Raw genomic sequence first — 10,017 nt, forward strand, 5'->3', positions numbered from 1 at the left:
GCAGCTGGAAGTCGGGACCCACGCTCATAACTGAGAGCGGCAGCAGCTGGAAGTCGGGACCCACGCTCAAGACTGAGAGCAGCAGGGCGGAAGGTAGCCAGGCATCGGGTTCCGGAGGCTGTCAGCAGGAGGGAGGGCACGAGTCAGGGGTGGTCACGCCCTCCTCAGAAAGCGAGGCAACGGTTAAGAGGAAGGCAGGGAGTTGGGCGCGCGCGCCAAGTTCAAATGCAGAGGAAGCTGGCGCAGCAAGCAGCCCGGAGAGGGAGCCGGGTCCCAAAGCCCGCCGAAAGGAGGAGGAAGGAAGTGGGGGGTCTTCAGCGTCAGAGGAGTCTAGGAGGGAGGAGACTAGGAGGAGCAGTGGGACCCAGAGACGCAGGGAGAGGTGTAGGAGGTGGAGCAAGGCTAGGGTATTAAGCTGGTGCGCAGGGGGCGGAGAGTCAGACGAGACTTCGTCGACCTAGAATGGAAGGTGTAGAGCTGCACGCTGCAGTTCGGAAATGAAACTTGTAACTCAATAAAGACTCTTATAAAGTGAACGTTGGCGAGCGTGGTCCTGTGTGAGCTGGGACCTGGTGGCAGCTCTGACAGTAAGTCTCGTCTCTAACTACCAAGAAGTTCCAGGCGCCTGAAACACCGCAGCGAGGGGTGAAGAGGGGTGCCTGGACTCAAGCTCACAAATCGGCAGGCATGACGGCAGAACAGCGAATCGCAACTCTGCAAGAGGCAGTGACACAATTAAACTCAGAGATATTAGCATCCCGAAAACGGGAGGAGGAAGCAGCGCTCGCCTACAGAGATCTCCACGCCAGGTTTGAAGCGTTTACCAAGCAGGTACAAACGGGACCCAAGCCGGAGGGAGTTGGGTTGGCAAGGAGATCAGGAGGTCTTGTGCAGCATTTTGATGGGAACCTGCAACAGTACCCCAATTTTCGAGCAGATGTGCTGTGTGCACTGCAACTGCTGGCAAAGGACTTTAGAGATGAGGAAGAGAAGGTGGGGTTTATTCTATCCCATTTGCATGGAGATGCTAAAGCTTGGCTGCGCAATTTGTGGAGGGATAAGGATCCAGCGCTTCGAAGTGCGGATGCCTTTATCAAAGCGATGGATACATGCTTTTTATCTAGCATAGATGTGGATCTTGCGCGACGAGAGATACATGGACTGAGGCAAGGGAAGGCGAGCGTGCGACAGTACCACGCCCGCTTTTTCGCACTCGTCAGCGCTCTAGAATGGGACAGAGATTCGCCCCCAGTAAGAGATCTTTTCTGGGAGGGTCTGAGCAACCCAGTGAAGGACGAAATTGCGAGAGGGGAGAGACCCAAGAGCACGCAGGAGGTGGTCCAGAGGGCGCTATCTGCGGGAGTACGGCTAGAGGAACGCCCATGGGCCAGGGAGGAGGGGCGTAGTGGGCGCGAAGCAGCGAGAAGTTTTTCCTTCGTTCCCAGAGAAGCAGCGCGTGCGCAATCCACGCCTCCGCCAGGAGGGGGAGCAGAACCTATGGAGGTGGGAGGTGCCAGGGCTCAGTCAGCAACCAGAGCCCTAGCACCGGGTGCAGGCAAATCTAAGACTCCTAGAGGGACCAGGAAGTGCTACATCTGCGAAAGTCCTCAACACTTGGCGAAAGAGTGTCCCCAGAGGAGCCTGAAGCACACTGCGGCCGCTGCTAAGGTGGAAACAGCTACACAGCACAAAGAACCTCTGCAGGGAAACGACGATGTCTGGCTGGAGACAGAAGTACTGGGGCCCAGCCAGACGTATCAGTGAAGCAGTCCCCAGAGATCTTGCAACCCACAGACCCCCTCCCGCCCAAACCGGTTGTGCAACTAACCGCATCGCTCCAGCTGCCCAATGGACTCACGATAGACGTCCCGATCACGGTGGACTCTGGGAGTAATGCAGATTTTATGGCGCAGGATTTTGTGCAGCGACATGCTATACAGCTACTGCCTGCCACTCTGCCCCTGCAAGTCGTCACGGTGGATGGCAGAGAGTTACTAGGGGGGCAAGTGGTGCAGCAAACGCCGCCAATGGTGATGCGATTGGGTAACCACAGAGAAGTCATCAGCTTTAATGTCACTCAGTTGTCGGACACTCCCATCGTCTTGGGCATGAGTTGGCTGGACAGGCACAGTCCGACGCTGGCGTGGTACCAGCGACAGCTGATCTTCGGCTCTTCTTATTGTGCTGAACACTGCATCATACCCAGAAAGGAGGGAGAAGGGGAAGAATCGCAGCTACAGTTGGGGACGCTGCACACAGTTCCCCACAAATACGCGGACTTTTTGGAGGTCTTCTGCGAGAAGGAGGCGGACAAGCTACCCCCTCACCGCCCATATGACTGCAAGATTGACCTCCTGCCGGGGGCGACGCTGCCTAAGGGAAGGCTATACTCCATGTCTGAGGACGAAATGCAGGAACTCAAACAGTTCATTGATCATAATCTGGAGCGTGGCTTCATCAGAGAGTCCAAGGCAGTGGGGGGCAGTCCTGTTTTCTTCGTGAAAAAGAAAGACACGCCCCAAAAAAGGCTTGTAGTGGATTACCGCCTCTTGAACCAGATGACCAAGCCGTCTGATTTCCCCATGCCCAGAATAGACGACCTCCTCGCGACTGTGCGCAAGGGACGCGTGTTCACCAAGTTGGACCTACGAGGGGCGTACAATCTCATCCGAATGCGGGAGGGAGATGAGTGGAAAACAGCCATGTTCACGCCCCTGGGCACCTACGAGTACAGAGTCATGCCCTTTGGATTACAAAATGGCTCTCACTGTTTTCAAGCTTTCATGCATCACGTATTGGCGGGGCTCCTCTACAAGAAGTGCGTCTGCTTCCTGGATGACATCCTGATATTCTCTGAATCGCAGCAAGCTCATGACCACGACGTGAGGGAGGTGCTGAGGAGGTTGCAACAACATAGACTGTACGCCAAGCTAGAGAAGTGCCAGTTCGACACGACGGAGGTGGATTTCCTGGGATACAAGTTATCGGACAAGGGGCTAGCCATGGACAGCACCAAGGTTCGCGCGGTGTTGGATTGGAAGAGCCCGCGAAACAGGAAGGAGGTCCAGCGGTTTGTCGGCTTTGCCAACTTCTATCGCAAATTTATCAAGGGGTTCGCGATGCAGACGGCGGCCATTACGGACACGCTCAGCTCCAAGAAAAAGAAATTCATCTGGACGGAGCAGGCGGAGCAGTCCTTTCAAGCGCTCAAGCGTCTCTTCGCGTCGGAAAAGCAACTGCTGCATATCGACCCCAGTAAACCGTTGCGGGTAGAGACAGACGCGTCAGACAGAGCCGTGGGAGCTGTCCTGCTGCAGCAAGACCCGCAGGGGGTCTGGAGGCCGGGAGCGTTCTACTCCAGGAAGCTCAGCAAGTCGGAGCAGAACTACACCATCTGGGACAGGGAGTTGCTGGCCATTCATGGAGCGTTCAAGGCGTGGAGGCACTTCCTGATCGGCGCCAAGCACACAGTGCAGGTTTGCACGGACCACAAAAATCTGGAGCACTGGCGCACGGCGCAGTTCCTGAACCAGAGGCAGATACGTTGGGCAGAGTTCTTTGCGGACTTCGATTTCCGAATAGAGTACGTCCCAGGAGACACCAACATCATGGCGGATGCACTGTCCCGGAAACCGCAATACCTAGAAGAGGTGACGCCAGCGGCGGCCATGCACATCTTCGCACCGACGGCGTGGGCGTGTGCCTCAGCTACGGTAGACCTGGATGCGGTGCGGCGTGCGTTGCGGGACGACTCATTCGCGCAAGAGAAGATGGCAGAAGTGCACAGAGGCACGGCTAACACAGACGAGTTCCAGGTGCGGGACGGCTTGCTCCTACGTAAAGGGGCCGTCTATGTGCCGGGAGACGAACTTCGCGCCAAGGTACTGCAACAGTTGCACGACGCACCCACGGCCGGTCACTTTGGCACGGAAAAAACGATGGAATTGGTCGCGAGAGACTTCTGGTGGCCCAGGCTGAGAGGGGAGGTCGCGGACTACGTAGCGAGGTGCGACACCTGCCAGAGGGCCAAGCCGGTGCACAGACCGCCGGCGGAACTGTTAGAACCGCTGCAAACGCCGTTTGAACCGTGGGAGAGGGTGGCCCTGGACTTTGTCACGGATTTACCCAGCTCGAGAGGCAAGACAGCTGTACTAGTGGTGGTGGACTTGTTCACCAAGATGGCACATTTCATTCCGTGTGCGAAGGTGGCCACGGCGGAACAAACCGCCAAACTGTTCATAGATCACGTGTTCAAAGTGCATGGTCTGCCGCGGTCTATCCTGTCCGACCGCGGACGCCAGTTCATCTCGAATTTCTGGCAGAAGCTGATGGGTTTTCTAAATGTCAAGGTCAATCTGGCATCAGCAAGACACCCGCAGACCAACGGGCAAGCAGAGAGGGTCAATGCCATCATGCAGCAGTACCTGAGATGCTATGCCAATCAACAGCCTGCGACGTGGGTGGATTACCTGCCGCTCGCCGAGTTCGCTTACAACAACACGAAACACGTGTCCACAGGGGTGACGCCGTTCTTCGCCAACAATGGGAGGAATCCCAGAACCTTCCCAGGACTGGAGAGAGTGGGGGAAGGGGAACCACAGACGGCGGACGCGTTCGCGTCAGAGTTGCAGGCGGTCCACGATCAACTCAGACGGCAGCTGGAGCTAGCTAAGCACGCCTACAAGGTGCAAGCTGACAAGCACAGGCGAGTTGGCGAAGAGATCCAAGTAGGAGACTGGGTCTGGTTGGCAGCCCACGCAGTGCCGACCAGGTCACTAGCCAAGAAGAAGTTGGGGCACAAGCAAATCGGTCCGTACCAAGTCGAAGCACAGATCAACCCGGTAGCTTTCCGGCTGGCGCTGCCGGAGGGCTCCAGAATGCATCCGGTGTTCCACAGGTCGGTGCTCACTCCCTACAAGGCACCTCACAGATTCCAGGAGCCAGGGACGGCACCGAGTCCGTTCCGGGAGCGGACGGAGACCGGGGGGGTGACGCAGCAGGACCCCATCAACGAGGTCACGGAGATTTTGGACTCCAGATGGGGGGAAGAGGGAGTCGAATACCTCCTAGCCAGAGAGGGCACCCGGGCCAGCGCCAATAGCTGGGTGCCAGACTACGCTTTGGAGGAACCCCTGCTCAAGGACGAGTTTCATGCCCTTTTCCCACACAGACCCATGCCAGCGAGCTTCTTCGACGACTGGCTGTTCACGCCCACACTTTCTTCCAGCACGTTCCAGGGATTCGACTCGGACGGGGAACCCGCACTGAGCACCCGTTCCCCAGAAGGATCACCGGCGGGTTCGGCGTCAGACACCTCGTATTGGTGGGACGATCGACCGGAGGAGCAATGGCGCCGGAAGTGGCTGGAGATGCCAGGTCGAGCGACCGACGCAGAGACTGACATGGACGTGTTCGGGGAGGACCTTGGGTTCGAGCACGGCGGTACAGAGATGGAAGCGGAACAGGTCAACGTCGACGACCGCGAGGAGGAAGACTCGGAGGTCTTCAGTTGGCGGCCAACCACGGGGAGCGAACTGTATCCGGCATTCCCTCCCGTGATGAGGGAGCACCCAGCACCCACACCTGAAAGCGGGGAGGGGGAAGGGGGGGCTTCGAGGGGGGGATGGATGTCAGGGGTTCAGGAGCAGAGACGCAGAGAAGGGAGGAAACAGAGAGTGAGGGGGAGGAATCCGAAGGGAAAATGAGTGATGATGACGACCCGAGATCCCCAAGCCTAAGCAGTGAGTCAGAGGACTCCCAAAAGGGAGCCCCAGTGAGCAGAGCAAGGGGGGGATCCGGGGGGACACCCCAGGAGGAAGGGAACAGAGGAGATTCAGAGAGTAGCAGCTGGAAGTCGGGACCCACGCTCATAACTGAGAGCGGCAGCAGCTGGAAGTCGGGACCCACGCTCAAGACTGAGAGCAGCAGGGCGGAAGGTAGCCAGGCATCGGGTTCCGGAGGCTGTCAGCAGGAGGGAGGGCACGAGTCAGGGGTGGTCACGCCCTCCTCAGAAAGCGAGGCAACGGTTAAGAGGAAGGCAGGGAGTTGGGCGCGCGCGCCAAGTTCAAATGCAGAGGAAGCTGGCGCAGCAAGCAGCCCGGAGAGGGAGCCGGGTCCCAAAGCCCGCCGAAAGGAGGAGGAAGGAAGTGGGGGGTCTTCAGCGTCAGAGGAGTCTAGGAGGGAGGAGACTAGGAGGAGCAGTGGGACCCAGAGACGCAGGGAGAGGCGTAGGAGGTGGAGCAAGGCTAGGGTATTAAGCTGGTGCGCAGGGGGCGGAGAGTCAGACGAGACTTCGTCGACCTAGAATGGAAGGTGTAGAGCTGCACGCTGCAGTTCGGAAATGAAACTTGTAACTCAATAAAGACTCTTATAAAGTGAACGTTGGCGAGCGTGGTCCTGTGTGAGCTGGGACCTGGTGGCAGCTCTGACAACTAGTGAACATGGAAAGTTCATGAGAGGCAACTGCCTTGCAGAAAGCACCTGCCCGAATCAGAAAAGACTGAATAAGCTCTTTCCTAAAACATAGACATGGCTCCCTCGCCGTGTTATTAGCCCATTTCCCCTCTATTTGTAATGCAAAGATGTGTAATAAGAGCCATCTGTCTTTCGCAAAGCTTTCCTCTTCAGAACGTTTTCAGCGAAAGCCTCAATACTGACAACCAATGGGGAGTTATCCTCAGGCTGTGTTCAGATGGAAGAAGAGGGCGGGGGGAAATGGCGCTGGATTAAAGACACTTTTTCTAGGACACCTGCTGAATAGATCTGGGAATCCAGCTAAGAATTTCAAAGCACAAATCCATCAAGAGAGCACGGGAAAGAGAAAGAGAGAGTGAGAGAGAGAGAGAGTGCAATGCAGATTTTTAATGGCAAGATTGTCAAGCTTTTATTGGCCAGATATATTGTGGTGGCCATGCAAATGGACATCTTTCTGGGCTAGTAGCCAAAGAGATGCTTGCATAGTTATTACTGATGAACTTTGATCACTGGTAGCTACCGGCAACTGACACGCCCCACCTACTCCCATAGGAATTGAAGGACACAGTTCAGAAGTTTTTGAACGCAGATGGCATAAGAACATAAGAAGAGCCATGCTGGATCAGACCCAAAGTCCTTATCTAGTGCCTAATATTCTGTTTCTCACAATGAGAAACCTGGTGCTGTGAGAAGCCCACAAAGAGGACACAAGCCTGGAGTTCCTGAAGATGACAGATAAGAAGAGTGATGGGGATATGCATTTGAGCAAACAGGTGCTATTTTTGCAGGGGGTGGTGGTTATATAGCCCATTGAAAATCTGTCTGAGGCAAGTAAACAAAAGTTGGGAGCTACATGTTAATCTATGGAATATAACATCCGTTAGCCAAGCCGGTGAGACATTGTGCAGAAACAAAGAGGGGGAATTTGGAAGGCATTCCAACATGGGGAATATTGCATCAGTTTTACTGATTATAATGCTAGCGCTTCTGTCCTGTATTCTAGCATTCCTTTTACACTTAAGTACCTGTTGTGTTATGAAATTTTGCTTTTGGACAGATATACTGGCATGTCACGCTAAATTTCCTTCACTCCAGTGGGCGTTGTGTGATACAACAACCAATGACCTTGGACAACCTATCTACACCCCCTCCCTTTCTACACTTGTGTGCTTCTGTTCCCCTATGATTCACCCATGAAAACAACAGGAAATAACTGTATGCTGGTATAATGCTGCTCCAATTTTTGCCACCTTACCCCTGTGAGTCTCTGGCTTACAAACAGATTTTTTTCTGGAAGTAATTATCACGGGATATGAGTGCTAAACTAGAGTCCACTAGATTCTGGAAGTGGCTTTTACACAACCATCTACTTTAACTTTTGCTGCAGAAAACTGTAATACTCGTTTTGAAGCATCCACTCTGGTTTCTTATTAGCTTTCAAGTTCAATTACTGGTTCTTTTTCATCATCACCATCGTCATCATCACTGTTATTGGTTTTACTAAATATGTAATAAATTACTGTTTAAATTACAAAGAGACAAAGGGCATACATATTCTTAAAGCACCTAAGAAAATCAAAGAAAGGAGAACAAAGACAGAAAGACAGAAAGAGAAAGAAAATAAACATGCACCAGTTTCAGAGTCTATTCTAATTCTTCTGATCTGTTTGCAGAGTTAATCGAAAATGGCTGGTAATTTCAAGGAGTACTAGGAATCTGGTCCTCTATGGATTGTTGTTCCATATACTTGCATATCTCATGGGGGCTGCTGGTGTTTCTGAATCTTCATTAATAAATTTAGTAAAACCAAACCAAATTGAATAAAATATGCTGCTTTCTTTTTTTGGCAATCTGCTGATTCTTTTAAAATCTTACCCCTCAATTTGGACTGCTCACTCAGCTATGCTGGGCTGGTCCCTAGTTTCTCAGCTGACAGAGGGCCATCTCTTGCTCTGTCATCCAGAAGACATGCAATATCCTCAACCCCCTGCCACTCAAATTAGCACTAAAGCATCCTCCTTTCCCTTAGCCCCTGGATTGCTGGCCCAAGCCAAAAAATCAAGAGTTGCATTGGTCTGCAAAGGTGGCTGGAAGCTTTTGTACTCATTTTTCATAGAGTTTATTTCCCCATGATGTTCTAATTGCAAGCAAATATAAATGAGGATGCATTTTCTCTCCAAGGCATAAATGAGTGGTTTCCTTTTCCTGTCTTCTATAGATAAATCACAGATAATCAACAGATCACACCAATAACGAAAACAGCCTGAGAGTCCATAAATATAGGACTTTGCCCAACTTTAAAGGAATGAACAGCTGGATTGAATTGTAATGACATAATGTGAGAGCATAAAAATTGAAGCCTTATACTTACCTAGTAAATTTTCTCCATTTTATATTTATGTCCCCTTCTATATTTATTATATCATATATCAAAAGGCTTCTATCTTCTCACAGGCTAAATTTTATCTATATGCAGATGACACCATCGTCTAGAAACATGGTAAATCTGGAAGAACTAAAGCTCATACAAAAACGAAAATTTTGTATCCGCAGTCTGTGAGCAGGAACAAGGCTCAACTTAATATATGAACTAAAGGGGCGTGATATGCAGAACCACAACATGTAGAAGGAATTCAGTATGGCCATGGTCTTAGTCAAATGGTGGGACCTGATTGCTCACCTTTTAAATATTTTGGGCTCTGCCTAAATTCTGCAGCGATCCTCAAAAGGACATGCCAGGACAAAGATGCTTGGCCCTGCCATGTCCTTTTGAGGATCACCAGGGACACGGCAGGATAAAGCATCTTTGCCCCACACATCGTTTCGATGATCAGTAAGGTGCCTTCCTGGAAGGTGCACTGGCGACCTCCACCAGGGATGGGAAGGGTCCATGCATCCCTTTCACATAGATAAGGTGGCTGGCGGTGGGTGGGTGGGTGGGTGGGTGGGTGGGGGATGGCAGACCAAGTCGGCCTGGCTGGGTTGGGAGGGGTTCATGTATGTGACATCATGCACATGTGATACCCGCCCCCCCCCCCTTGTTGGGCGCAACTCAGCGGCTATGATGGACTCTGTTAGTTGATTGAGGTTGTGTGGGGAGAAATACAGTGGTACTTTGGTTCTTGAACTTAATCTGTTCCGGGAGTCCTTTCGACTCCCAAAACCATTTGGAAACCATGGTACGGCTTCTGATTGGCTGCAGGAGCTTCCTGCACTCAAGCGGAAGCCACATCGGATGTTTGGCTTCTGAAAAACATTCGCAAACTGGAACACTTACTTCCAGGTTTGTGGCATTTGGGAGCCGATTTGTTCAACAACTAAGCCGTTCAAGAACATTTCTCCCATAACATCTGCCAAACAATTCACTGAATGATTCTGGGTTCTAGTCAATGCTTATTTTAAAGCAAAAAAAGAGGTGCCTGTACTCAGCATGAATTTGTTACAGTAAGCGCCACACTTTTAACATGGGGTGGGTGTGTGCCAGAACTGTGTGCTGTTGAGTACCCCCAGAAAAAAGCACTGGTTCTAGTGTTTTGAGAACCA

This window comes from Podarcis vaucheri (assembly GCF_965113315.1).
Source record: "Podarcis vaucheri genome assembly, chromosome: 9".
Taxonomy (NCBI): Eukaryota; Metazoa; Chordata; class Lepidosauria; order Squamata; family Lacertidae; genus Podarcis; species Podarcis vaucheri.